Genomic DNA, 13461 nt, shown 5'->3' with positions numbered 1-13461 from the left:
ATTGATTTTTCTAATAAGGCCCATCAAATACTCATTATTTTCTATCAAGAGGCCATGGATTTTGAAAAGAAAACATGACCCAGCTGATCAGAGAGTAGATGCTAATTTACTCAGTGACTTGTCATTTGTTTAGCATATTTCACTGTCAGTGAAGCCACTCAATGTCTCTGAGGAACACACTGAAATAGCTAGATATGGGAAAGCAATCAATCCAGCTGGAAATATAACCGTTTCTGTAAAAAGCAAAAACAGTATTTGTGGGCCTGATGGTCTACAAAGATTCAGAAAAGACACTGTAAACAACACTAAATAAATATATTTATGAATAAATGAAGAATAGATTTCTGCTGTTGATGTGTTGTTTAGAGAGACATTAATGAATATTAAATACAAATTATTTTATATGTAGGCAAGCTACTGATTGTTTTATTTATTTAGGGAGCTAATAATTGAATTTGTTCTTCTTTACTAAATTTTGTGCATGTTTAGAAGTGTGTGTTTGTGATTCCAGTCTTGTGTCCCCAGAAAGAGGACTATGATCTATAAAATGAATGAATGACAAAAGAATTCAAGTTAGAAAATTAAAATCAAAACTGCAAGTGCAAAATAACTCACTTTATGCATTATTGTTTTATGAAAAGCTGGAGTTTGGCTGTTTGAGTGTAAAGCTGTACTGCCAAGAGAGAAAGTTGCATGGCATTTTGAAGTTATGCATTGTGCTGCTGCTTTCTTGAGGGACTAGGTTAAAGTGAGGAGGGTGCATGTAAGTTTTGTGGGTATAGATGACAATTCACGTTTTTAAAATACCAATTCCCAAATATTTGTTCCGTTTTGTCACCTATCATGTCCTCCTCCAGTGGCAAGAAGGTACTTTCTGCCTCGAACTGTGGAATCCCAGTGTTGGAGCAACTCTTAAGTCTGTGTATGTGCGTGGCATTTTCTCTTGTTGCTTGGCACGAGCTCCACTTTCTCTGCTGTCCCTAGCTTTCAGTTCAGAAGGTTTTCTTGAATACCCAAAGGCCTCAGTTGAGCTGTCATTAGGAGAATGTCTTTTGACTTCAAATATGAATTTAGGCCCCAGAGCATCTGACTACAATGCTGGGTCCTAGTAAAGCAACATAAACATATTTTAATTTCTAGAACCAGTTTGTAGCTCTTTGAAGAAATCTCAGTTAAAGAAGCTGAGCTAGTTTGTGTGTTCATATAATACTCCCGATTTTGGTTTTGATCTTAGTTCCATGAACTGATCATTGGAAAGTTCCATTTACATACAATTACCTCATTTCACATTTTATTCACTTCAGATTTTTTTGGCAAGTCTTAGAGCAGCATTGCAGTAAAAAAAATTCCCAGGAAAGACTTTTAAAAAATATTAAAGATTGGCTAGAATCAAACCACAGTACCAGCTGATTTTTTTTCTAATTACTGATTTTTTAAAAATAAAATTATAAAGAAGGTAGCTGCTATTATGTCACAAATATATACACACGCTTAGATGCTTATTGTGGTATCCTAGTTTGAAAACATGATTATGTAGGGAATATGTATGTATGACAGAAAATAAATCACAAATATGTTTACTGAAAGCTTTGCTCTTACAAACTTTTCCAGTTATGAAGTTGATAGGAGGAACCTTATGACTGGAAATGCAATGGGGTGATAGTAGGCCAGGGACTTTAATAAGTAGCCAGAGTTGTTCACCAGTTTCACAGTGCTGCATGTCTACGTGGCCTTTAACTGAGTGGCTCCTGAATGTCACTAGCATGTGGTCACTTACTTCGTAAGTTTGCCCTGAGCAACTGGCGAAGCATTAAATATATGTATATATATCTCTCTATTTGTTTGAAGTCAAGTGTTCTATAAAACATGAAAATAATTGGCCTGTTTCTGAGAAGATAATGGAAGGTCATGGTGGTGTTTTTGGAAAGCCATCAGTTGATATTGGTGCCTAACTTATGGGCTTGGCTATAGGTGGAGATCCTGTTTCCTATATCTTTAATTCATGATGAAGCTAAATGACATTTGCATTTTTCCTGTTAGTGTCTGATTATGTGCTGTCTGTGGATAGGCTTAGATGTAGTTGCATATGGTTATGGTCACAAAGGTATATGTGTCCTGGACATAATTTGGAAGGATCTGACCATTGGCAAGGCTACAATTTTTCTTACATTCCTTGTCTTACAATGTGTAGTACATGGGCAGGATGCTGTGTTTGTGTGTAGCCCTGACAGAGCCAGGAGGACAGTATGTTGTCTGTTCTCAAGACTGACCCTGTGGGCCAGTGCCTGTGTATGATAGTGTGAAGCAAGCTAATTTAAAAGGGTTGAAAGATGTGCTATGCTTTTAACCCTTTATTTTCTTTTTTAATTTTTCTTTCTTTTTTTTTTTTTAAGACTAGGAAAGGGTGCTTGAGAAGTTAAATTAAACTGTGGAACAAAATGTCTGTAGGAAAAGACAGCATAATGTTAGAATGATACTGAGATGAGTTTATTCAGATTAAAAGGAATACATTGTGATAGGCAAAATGTAGAAATGCCAAACATGTCTTGATGAGCAGAAACACACTTGGATTAAGCATCTGGACGTGGTTTTGGTGGTAAGAAGATTTAAAAAAAAACCTACCAATCAACTGTGAAGTAATTCCTTTTAAACTCCACCAAAGCCCATATTCCTATAAATATGCAGGCAAAACAATGCATGGAATGATACTGTACATATTTACACTTAGTTTAATAATGTCCCAGGTCTAATTAAAACACAGTGTTTTAAAGAACTAATTGTTACAGAAAAATGTTTTTATGTAGCTAGATTAGTAATAACTAACGATAGATGAATTCAATTTACATAAATTTCAGCCAAGAGAATATTTAGAATCATACCACAGAGGATTGCTTTGAGTTGGGTAGTTAATATCATTATCTCCTCCCCTCGTTTAAACAGTTTGGTTTACAGTAATTGTGGAACATAATGTGTGATTTCAGTTTTTCCTCTTAATGGGGTTTTAATAAAATCTGAGAGCATTTTACTAATACTGGGTGGTTGGTTATCAACAGGGTTGCTACTGTAAAGCATGCGAATGCATGCTAAGATCTGCTGAGATGGAAAGCACTGAGGTAGCTGCTTTCACTCGTAGGAGAGGATACTTTTGCACCTAAAGGCTAAAGAAGTTGTCTAGGATGTTAAGTACGGGTCTGCTGAGATTCTTAACACTATATGCATTACCATGCTTCCTAAGCATTTCTATTCTGTTTCTAAAAGTTGTGCTGCAACAGAAAAATAATGCTTGTTAATGTCCAAAGTGCAGAGCAATAGACAGGATACTGCAAAACATGCTGTGCTGATAGTTGTTCCATGGCGTTTGACTGCATGGCTCAGCTCCTTGACTTTAAGTTCACCAAGGCATAGTCTGTCATTGAGGCTGTTCTTACACTGAAGTGGAGACGCGTGCTCAGTTGAGAGCTAAACTCAATTTGCAGTGACAATATAATGCCACGTGCATGGAAGAAGGAGAGGGCTTAAAGTCTAGAAGAGGATGTCCTCACAACATGCTCTGCACTGCTACACTAGAAACAGTCTTGTCTAATCTCTTTCTATCTCTCATTAATCTCCTTTCCACTTGAGACAGTGGGTTTGGAAAGGCATGAGATTATCCAGCTTGTGATGTGAGTCAATGTTGTCTGATTCTTTGGTGCCTTGGGGTTTTGAACAGTAAGCGTGAAAGGAACAGCCATCAGCTTCACCTTAAACAAAGAACTGTAACCAAGATCTGAAGGTCTGTGGTGACAGGAAATCAAGAGGAGAAGAGGATTCAGAGGACTCTGCTCTGGTGACCATTGCCCTCCTGAGAAAACAGAGCGAAGGGCAGCCGAAAAATGAAAGTGTGGGTGGAGACTTCTTCTGATGCTGTCTCGGATTAGCTTCACTTCCTTTGTTTAAACCTATGGGATGAAATAAGGCATGTGTCCGGGCTACATAAGTCAGTCTGAAGGAAGAAACCTATTTGAGGTGCCCATCATTTCACTGATTTCCTTTGTCCAAATTAAGTATATATGGGGTTTTTTTGTTTTATCTGACCATCTTTTGAAGGGGACAGAGCTGGTTTGTATTGTCCAAAAACTCAAATAATTTTTGGAGCGGCCATTTGGCTAATCAAATCGAGGCTAGTGTTTTTATTTACATTGTCTTCCAAATGAAAGCTAAAGCTAGCAGGGAACGTGAAAGTTAGCTTTTCACGTATATGTAAAGCCTAGCTGGTTAATGAAAATGTATGGAATTCTTATCTACTCTGCTTTAGCAGGCATAATGATTTACACAGCCTGACAGCACTAGTGCAGCAAGTAAATGCATTAGTCATAGTGTCCATTTTTCTTGCAAATTTGTGACACAGATTTAATTATGGGAATGACCAGCAACTTACAAATCTAATTTTGGTAGGCTGAGCCAACTTTTTTATTTTAATAACAATGGATTTTTTAGCAATGATTTCATTACTATTTAAAGAAATCCACCAATATGGAAATAACCAATTGGCTAAATTTATTTACTTTATTTTACCTTAATGAATGTTGAATGGTTTAGGATTATTCTGGGTGTGTTTTATTGTCACTTTTTTATCTTAGTTATTTCTAGGATAAATATCCTTATCTGGCTTAATTATTGCTAGCACAAACATTGTAAATATTTTTCTAAAATCAGGCAAATGTTTGTATACCCCTTTATTCCCTCTTAATTGTGTCTTCACAATATGAAAAGGGGCAGAACAGTCATCTGGGATTCCCTTTTTACTGTGCTAGCTGTTTACAAGAAAATCTTGCCAGGAAGTCTGTTCACAACAGGTGCTGAATTCTAGATTGAATCTTGTTTAATTTCAAAGTGGAGCTGCTTTATGGTGTGCCACCACACCTTTAGAAGTGGTCTCTTCTTCCTCTGTGAAGCAGTACAGTGGTGTTGCTAGTCTGTGCTCCGAATTTGATTTGGGTAGCTCTCAAAATCCTGAGCAAGTTCTCTCTGTTAATCAGCCACTTGGGAAGCCACCTCAGCCTTGAAGAATGGGTTTTTGCATGAGTGGAAGGGGATGGCAGATCTTGGCAGCAGCAAGTCTTTGGACCAGATATTATGTACCTGGCAGAAGAGTTTGGATTTTGTGGAATTTAAATAATCTTGGGAGCCACTTATGTTGCCTTATCATAACTTTCTCTTATTTTGTGGCTGGTGCTCGGTTCTCTCATTGTTATTTAACATCCTCATTTTGATTTCTTCTAGCTTGATCTGAAATCTCAATGTAAGTTTGGACATCATCAGCTGTTTCCAGATCTGCCAAGTAACATTTTAAAATATGTAGGCCTTCATTCTTATTGTGTGTTTCTGCTTCCAGTGTGTTGCATGCTCAGTTTAATACCTAAGTTTGAGTTAGCTTGTACTATTTTGGTACAAGCAAGGCAGAGTAACAAAGTTCACTGTGACAGAGACCTGTTAGTGCATGTTTAAGAAAAGAGCCCTTGATACAGATGTTTATTTTGAGGGATGGCTAGGCATGTGCACTCATCCCAGTATTTTCTCTCCCCCTCGAAAAGCCAAACTGACAGAGTGGGTGTCAGTTAGAAACAGATGCAGAATTTTTTACAAAACAAACAAACAAACAAATCTGCTTGTCTATGAGTAATGCTGAACTCCTTCAAAATAAAAAAGGAGTAAGTATAAAGGTGTGATAGTCAGAAAGTTAAAAAGAAGTAAATGAGATCTTGCTCCCGGGGACTGAGAGAAATCAGGTAGGGGTATAACTGGAAATCTGAGTATTATAACACCTACTGTGTGGTCTGTCTGATGACACAGTTGATTTGAAAAGACCAATGAAGTCAGTAGGGATTTACATGGCCAGCCAGAGCAGACTGTCTGAGAACCAGTTAACAGTATCAGCCCTGCTCTTGGTTGTCTTTGAAAGGTTAGAGAGAAGGAGGGTAACCAAGAGGAAAGAAATGTGCTATTAAGTTCTCAGAAAAGAGTATCCTGTAGAAGGCCAGTGATCAGTCCCTGTATTTTTTTTTTTCCAATGGTTAAGAGGAAAATGCATTGAAATCTACATAATAACAAAAAATGAAACTATTAGCTGTCAAATGATTATAAATTATGTGGGCTGTAGCTGGTCTCAGTGCTTTCTTAGTTTTCCCATTAGCTTTTGCTACTGAGTATTTAATTCATCTCCCTCAGTCTTACGGGACTCAAGCATCCAGTTCTTCCGAAAAAAGTTTATTTAAAGGTAGCAATAAGTAGCCATTAAATCTTTGCAGCTCCAAAATAATTAACTACTATCTTTTTAAAGATAAATATATTTGGGTATTCTGCTTTTTCTACTTCCTCATATGACAGCTAATGGTAGGATTTTTTTCTTGCACCTACTTTTTCGGTCAGCAACCCCATCTAGTGCTCTTGCTTGGCGTGGTACTTGGTGACTGCTTTTGAGACAGTACATTAACACACACACACATACCCCTTGTTAGTGTTTTTGTGGATTAACAGGCTCTTAAGGAAAGAAATAGCTGAGGATACACGTACAGTAGCATTTCCCGAGTTAGTAAAACAAGCAGCAAAAGTGGAAGTTGCTGGAGAAAATTCAGAGGCAGAATTCAGGGTGTTTGTTGCAAATTGGAAAGATAGCATGAGAGCTCAAGCAGCTTTATTCTTTCAGTCCAATTATAATTTATGAATTGCAAAGTAGAAGGGAGTGAAGTTTCAGGAGCTAAAACTGGGCATTCATAGTACCTTAAATTTTATGATCTGGCATATTTCTTCTGATCACATAGTGTGAGGAAACTGGAAATGAAAGTGCCCTCAGACTGATTATGGTACAGTCATCTCTCTTGTTAATGGAAATTGAATACTGTAAACTTAAAAAAACCTTAATTCCATTTTAAATGAATGCTAATGAATAAGAAAGTCAAAAGAGTATGTATCTTTGGTAACTATCATTTGGAGAACATCTAGAGGAGGAAATATATGTGTTAATATTATACAATCAGGCAGTTTGTTAGATTAGTATATAAATCACATCTGTGCTGATACACTGTTTTGGAATAAAATCAGTTTGTTGTCTAAGATTACTTTTGTCATAATTTGTAAAATTCATCCTTGCCCTCTTTACTGTGAAAATAGAGCATTTTTATCAAAAGACTGTATTTGTTTTGGGCTATTTTTTCTGGTTCTGCTTACTTTTTGTTAATGGTCAGGACTTGAAAAAACAATTGCACTAGGGTGGAACTTGTGTGCAGATCATAATGTTGAAAAGGTCCTGGTACTAGTTTGTGATGTTTTCTTGTTTTGTGTTCTGCAACGGTTTCCTGTCTTTTCACTCAGAGACAAAGAAAGTAACATTAACAGGAAAAAATATCACTAGTTCAGTTAGAAAGTAAGATCAAGATGTCTGACTTCTAGTTAAGTCACTGAAGTTTGTATCACGGGACGATGTCATATCACTTATTTGAAATTAGTTTTAAAAAATGATTGCATTGAAAAGCTGCTCTATTTGTTTCTGACAAATAATTAGAGAAATGTTTGCATGCTTTGTTTAAAAAGGTGAAAATTTACACTACAAAACTTTGAACAATTTATTTGTAAAACATTTAAAATTCTTGCAAATAATTAGTTGTGTTTGTGGGAACCAAATGTTTGAATTTATTGGTTCTTTGCATTAGGTAGGTTGGTGCATGAAGGAGAAATTGAGAAGGGAGGCACTATGAAAGACAATTTTGTTTTTATTTTGCCCTCTCTGTAGTATCTTTTAATACTAGAAGCAGCAAAACTGCATTCCTCTAGGGCTGTGGTTGTACACAAACATGTAGTCATTTGGCCTGATTTAAGGGTAAATGTTCCCAGCAGAAAGATTTGGAAATGCACAAAATACGTAATTTTCTCCCTCCCTTTTAAAAAATTCATCAAAAGGAAATGAAAATGTTTTTAGAATCTACTGTTAATATTCTCCCCCAAAGTTTTAGCTTCTGATTGAAATGGAGCAATGATTATTCCTTTATGCTGCAGCTTTTAGTCACCTGCATGAGAAAAGTGTGTGTTGGGGCAAGGGGAAGTGGAGAGAAATCATCCCTTCATTTGGAACAGGGGTATTTAAACCCTGTCTTCTGCTTCATTAGCACTTGAACTAGCGCTGCTGCTGCAGGGAGGAGTTGTTTCACTTAGCATCTGTGTGTGTTAAAACATACAATCTGATATGCTGAGGAGTCACCTGCCTGGACACACTAATCCATAATGGAGCATGGAGCTCTTTCTCCTTCTGTGTCCACCACATGTGGATTCAGCAGCTGGCAAGAGTTGAATTCTAGAAAGCAGTATGCATGTTTCATGACATCCCTTTACAAACAGCAATACCAGTGCTGTATCATTCTATGCAAACTTTCTTTTACCTTAAGTTGGCTTTTCGGGGGAGAAAAAAATATCCCAAACACATTAATTTATTAAGCTGCTTGATTTTTGGCCCAGAGCAGCTTAAAGCTCTGCCTGGATTTGGATGGTTTTTTTTCTGTGGTGGTTCTCTATCTGACCTAGCAGTGCCTGTTCAAAACTCAGCAGTCCGTGAATTGGCAATCCTCAGTCTCTTGAGGTAAAAACAAGAGGGGACAGCATTGTTACTATAAGTTGAGTGGCTGGAAACCGTTCCCCTTCCTGTCAGGGTGACAAATACTGTATTAATGGAAGTGTCAGAGGTTAGGTCAAAAGCTTTTGCAAAGTCTGTAGCTCAACTAGCAAGGAAGGCATGGTTATAAAACTGGAGCTTCCTTTGGAAATTTGCATTTGTTTATTATTTATTTTTGGCCTTTTAAAAGGCCATTTTAGGAAACCATCATGACCCCTTAGTATGAGACAGCAGTAGTTCATGCATTTTTTTGAATGGCTGTACTTGTGTTGTTGCTGAGAGGCTCCCTTCATTATTATTTTTCCTTAGCTTCTTTCAAAGTATCAAAACAACCCTCAGCTTTCATCCTTAATGGCATGTATTTGGAAATACTGGTTATTGTGAAGGAGGGGGAGAATTATTTTAATTAATGGCCTTTCATTACTTGGCTTCTTTTAACACTGTTCTGTCAGTGAAATAGATTTTTCATTTTGACTTTACATTAAAAAAAAAAAAAAAAAAACAGCTCCAAAACCCCACCCCGGCAAAACCTAAACCATCTTGGAGATAATTCCTTTGCCTGCCTTGAGGCTCAGGTTTGCTCATACAGTTTATCACCTTCCTGGCATGGTATGTGAGCAAATGCACCTCCCAGCATCTTCTTTCCTCCTCCTTCATTCCGATTCTCCATTCACCTACCCCTGGTTACTTTCCTGTAATGATAAGTAAACTGTTTATTTGTTGCTCCTACTTTTAAAAAAGATTGTATCACAAAATTCCTTTTCTAAAATATTTTCTGAAGGTAGCTTCTAGATCAAATCCGGCGTAAGGGCTTGTTGTAGGAATGGTTACGTGATTTCCTTTCCCTGTTAGTGGAAGATAGACTAGATGATCATCTGACTTTATCTTTGGAAAACTCAGTATGTTGTACAAAGTGGAGTCACACCCTGAAAAGGCTGTATGTGAGCTCTGACAGGGTGAAGCATTTGCAAATTGCTATTTTTTACTTCCCAATAAGAAGACTTCTTTTTGATTGTATCTAAATGTGGTGACCACTCCATTTCAAATAGAAAATTTTGTATGTTAGTATATGAAGATGGCATGTTGTTTCTACATTTATAAACCATGCTTCATATTGTCTTCTGGTTTTCAACCAGTGTCTTGAAAGCTCAACACTGGACACTTCCATTGGATACCTTTATTCTCTTAGTGTTTAACTTGACTGAGACCATGTGTGACTGGGAACAGCTTTTTTGCCTGACATAAACCCACTGGATGAAAGCTGCATGTGGTTTTACCCCCCTCTGCATACTCTTTATATATCACTTTGTACTGTGCTATGATAGAGGTGCTAGCGTTGATGCCCGCCTGACTGGAAAAGTCTTTCTAGCTTCTTCCTCCTGGTGCATTTGAGGCATGTGCTAATAGCCTGAAAATGCACACCTTGTCGTGCCTCATTGCTTAATTGTGGTCTAGTTTCTTTCCCCCATTTTTACTATGGTATGGAAAGTGAATGTTAACTATTTGAAGGAAAAATATATTACATAGGATTAGATAACATGAATAATGTGAAAGCCAGGGTTTTTAAAAAAACTCAAACCTTTTAATAAAATGGAATGTCAAATATATGAACATGTCTTTCAAGAAATGATCAAAAAACGTGAAAAGTTTCATATCCTTTTAAAAGTCAAATAATTATCTGCCATCATATAATTTTTTGTTAGATGGACAGTATAAAGATGAAAGAAAATTTTATAGATAACATTGCACTTCACAGCCGACTGAAGCAGGTGTTAGAAATGCAGATTAAGTATACTGACTAAAGACTATATAAATTTGAAGTGAAAATGCCACTGGTCTACTTGCGGTGCCCTGCACATGTGAAGTTTCAGATAGTTAAATTATTGATTTTATTGTGTGAGATAGTGCAGCAGTTAGGGAGAAGGTCCTTGTGCGTTTATGATGTCTTTTTTACCACTGTAATCCTTTTAACAGTACATGATGAGCAGCTAACAATTTGCTTCATTGCGTAAGTTTTGCTGTGGAGAGTGCATAATGTGGCTATACATATATATATATCTCTCCAAAATATAAGTGGTTTTGCCAATGAGGTGTTTTACAGGAACATGCAGTGCTAACACACAATTGTGGGTAAATACAATTCCTATAAATGAAGGAGACTGAATGTTAGTGTTGCTGTACAAATCCACAAACACTGGTGAACTTGTGGTTGATCCTTCAGCATGCTCCTGTGAAAGTGGTATAAGGTGTTAATTTACAGGTCATTCTTTTCTGGACTTCATAGGCTTTGTGTGGACATTATGCTTCATGATGTACAGGTGCCTTACTGGTGTGGGTGGTGTGAAGCTTGTTAGGGTTTTGGTAGGAGGGCATTGGGAGAGGGGTGAGAGTGTTTTCTTTTCTTCCAGCAACTCAGTAACCTGCTAATAAACTGTACTAGCCTGTGAATTTAATTTTGTCATGACTTATCAGGTGCCTGGAGCTAGTAATCAATCTGTAGGAGGTCTAATTGTCGGATAAATTAGAATTGGAAGTGGACTGGGAGACAGAATCTCTTAAAGAAAGTGAGGAGCTTATTGAGGCCCTTGTTCAGTATGAGGGACAGTAAATTTCTTCTCGCTCTGGAGTGTTGTGAGAAGAGGGTGGTAGAATCCCCACAATAGCCTAACGTGGCGAGCCGGGGAGACAGTAACAGGGCCATAGTGCTGTCCTCCATCACCTAGAATGACTGCAAGGGAAGGACAGCTTTTGTAGGATTTTTTTCTTAGAATGTAGTCCCTGGATCTGCTAGTTCTAAAAGTACATTGTCATGAAAGAACTGCTTTTTTAAAAATCGACAATATTGTTTTGTCCATCAGCTCATGGGGTGTGATATTTGTATTGGCAGCAGTTCTGCTCTGACTGGAAGAGCTAGTCCATAGTCTGTAAATATCTCGTATGTGGTTGAGAAAGCTTGGTTGTAATGAGTGGAACAGATATTCAAGTGTCTGTCCAAGGCTGCCTGGCAGATAGACAGCACGCAGCTGGCAAACTAGTCATTTGAAATTTGAAAAGAGTATAAATGGTTGTGTTTTGCATGTATCTACTTTATTTTCTTCCACAGAAAGAACAAATAAATCCCAAATATTTCACTGTTTTCCATGCACCTCTACCCATACACGTAGACTTAGCTCTATTTCTCTCTTATTTCTGGTAACTGGTGCTTAGAGAGACGCGTTTTTGTTCCTTCAGTGACAGTCATTGTATCTTTCCCTCTGCAACAGAACTGAGTTCCTTACAGTGGGTACAAAATCATATGAAGTCGTATAAAGTACCCAGAAAGACCACTTGGTGCATTCATAATACAGATAATCCACCATAATGATGTAGTTAGCAAAATAACAATGTAAATTTCACTCTAGCCTTAACTCCTGTATAGCATCTCGGTAAGATTTTTCTGGTCATTGACTTGAGAAACAGCTTCTATCCATCTTCCTTATTTTTCAGGCCAGTTAAAGCAGAGCAAAAGCCTACAGGTAGTTCATTTCATAGACTCTGTAGTGTCCCCAACAAAGAACTGTTACATGTATTCATGTGTAAAATGTATTTATTACTATTGCTTTCCATATTTTTAGTAGGTAGTTAAAATACAAGCTAAGAGCATCACTGTAGCACAAACAGTTTGCAAAATAATAAAGTCTAGATGAAGCCTGATATTTATAGAGTACTGCCTTATTGCTTAGTTTAGTCAGTCAGTTAATAAAAGTACAAGTATGGTTTTGCTGTGCTTTTTTTTCTTCTTCTTTTTTTTTCTTCTTCTTTTTGTCCCTTCCTAATTACAGTGTGGGCTTCCCAGAAAAACTGGCCCATCTGTCATTTGGTCTTCCAGTTCCAGAATCTGATCAATGTGTATACATATTCAAGTCAAAGAACTAAACCAGAATTTCATCATTACTATCTCAGTTTGCTTACCCTGAAGCAGAGTTAGTGGGGGGCTGATCCTCCCCTCATTCATAAAGGTCTGTCAAAATGGGATATGTCACTCCGAAGACATTTGGAAAAATATATTATCAGAGTCCTGCTACATCAAGCTGTGGCATAATTATTGCATCATAAATGCTTGCAAAGCATTATGCTGGCTCCTTTTTTATTTTTCAATCTGATTTCTTTTAACTCTTGGGATTAAAATTGTTATGCTAATTCAGACAACAGCGCAGTCCGGTGCCAGCTGAACTTATATTGAAAACATCTTGAGCTAGTGTTATCAAATAATATACAGAAAATTATATCGCCTGTAATATATGGGAGGAGGTATAATTTGTTTTAGTTGCTGTTGGAATTATTTTAAAAGCTATTAAAAACCCTCTACAGCCTCTTCCAGATAATTATTGTGCTTTCTTTCAGGGGCGGAAAAGGCCATCACTGATAGAAAAAACACTACGATCTTATCAATCTGTTTCATAAAGCTGTTCAAGCACCCTAGATTAGCGTGATACAGATTAAGACTTCCAGGTGTATGTTTTGCTGCAGTGGTGGTCGCTGTCTCTAGGCTGTCCAGATAAATTTTTGGTTATATACTTGGTGCATGGATTTCTTAAAGCCCTGTCAGAGTAAGGAGTTTCTTCCTCTTTGGAGAACTAGCAAGAGAGAGATCCAGTAGTCATCAGAGTTCAGTCAAGCACTGACATGTCCAAACAGATTAAAAAGAAGTTTGTGACGCAGAAGGGGTTTGGGACAGGAAAGCCTTGGGAGAGGGGGAGGTCTAAATTAAGATGGTATTTTGGAGAAGCATAAGCGAGAGAGGATCAGCAGATCTCTGGGGAGTGCTTGGATTGTGCTGG

At 37.4% G+C, this 13461-nt stretch overlaps 1 protein-coding gene across 1 annotated transcript in view; it reads left to right on the top strand.

Annotated features, from left to right (window-relative positions):
• SLC10A7 (solute carrier family 10, member 7) overlaps window positions 1–13461 on the top strand; it is a 155302-nt gene that overhangs the window by 56143 nt on the left and 85698 nt on the right. The window lies entirely within an intron of this gene.

The sequence above is a fragment of the Haliaeetus leucocephalus genome, unplaced genomic scaffold, assembly GCF_000737465.1.
Source record: "Haliaeetus leucocephalus isolate CR32 unplaced genomic scaffold, Haliaeetus_leucocephalus-4.0 Scaffold21, whole genome shotgun sequence".
Taxonomy (NCBI): Eukaryota; Metazoa; Chordata; class Aves; order Accipitriformes; family Accipitridae; genus Haliaeetus; species Haliaeetus leucocephalus.
The sequence above is the reverse complement of the archived record's forward strand: the minus strand, read 5'-3'. Positions and strand labels throughout refer to the sequence as shown.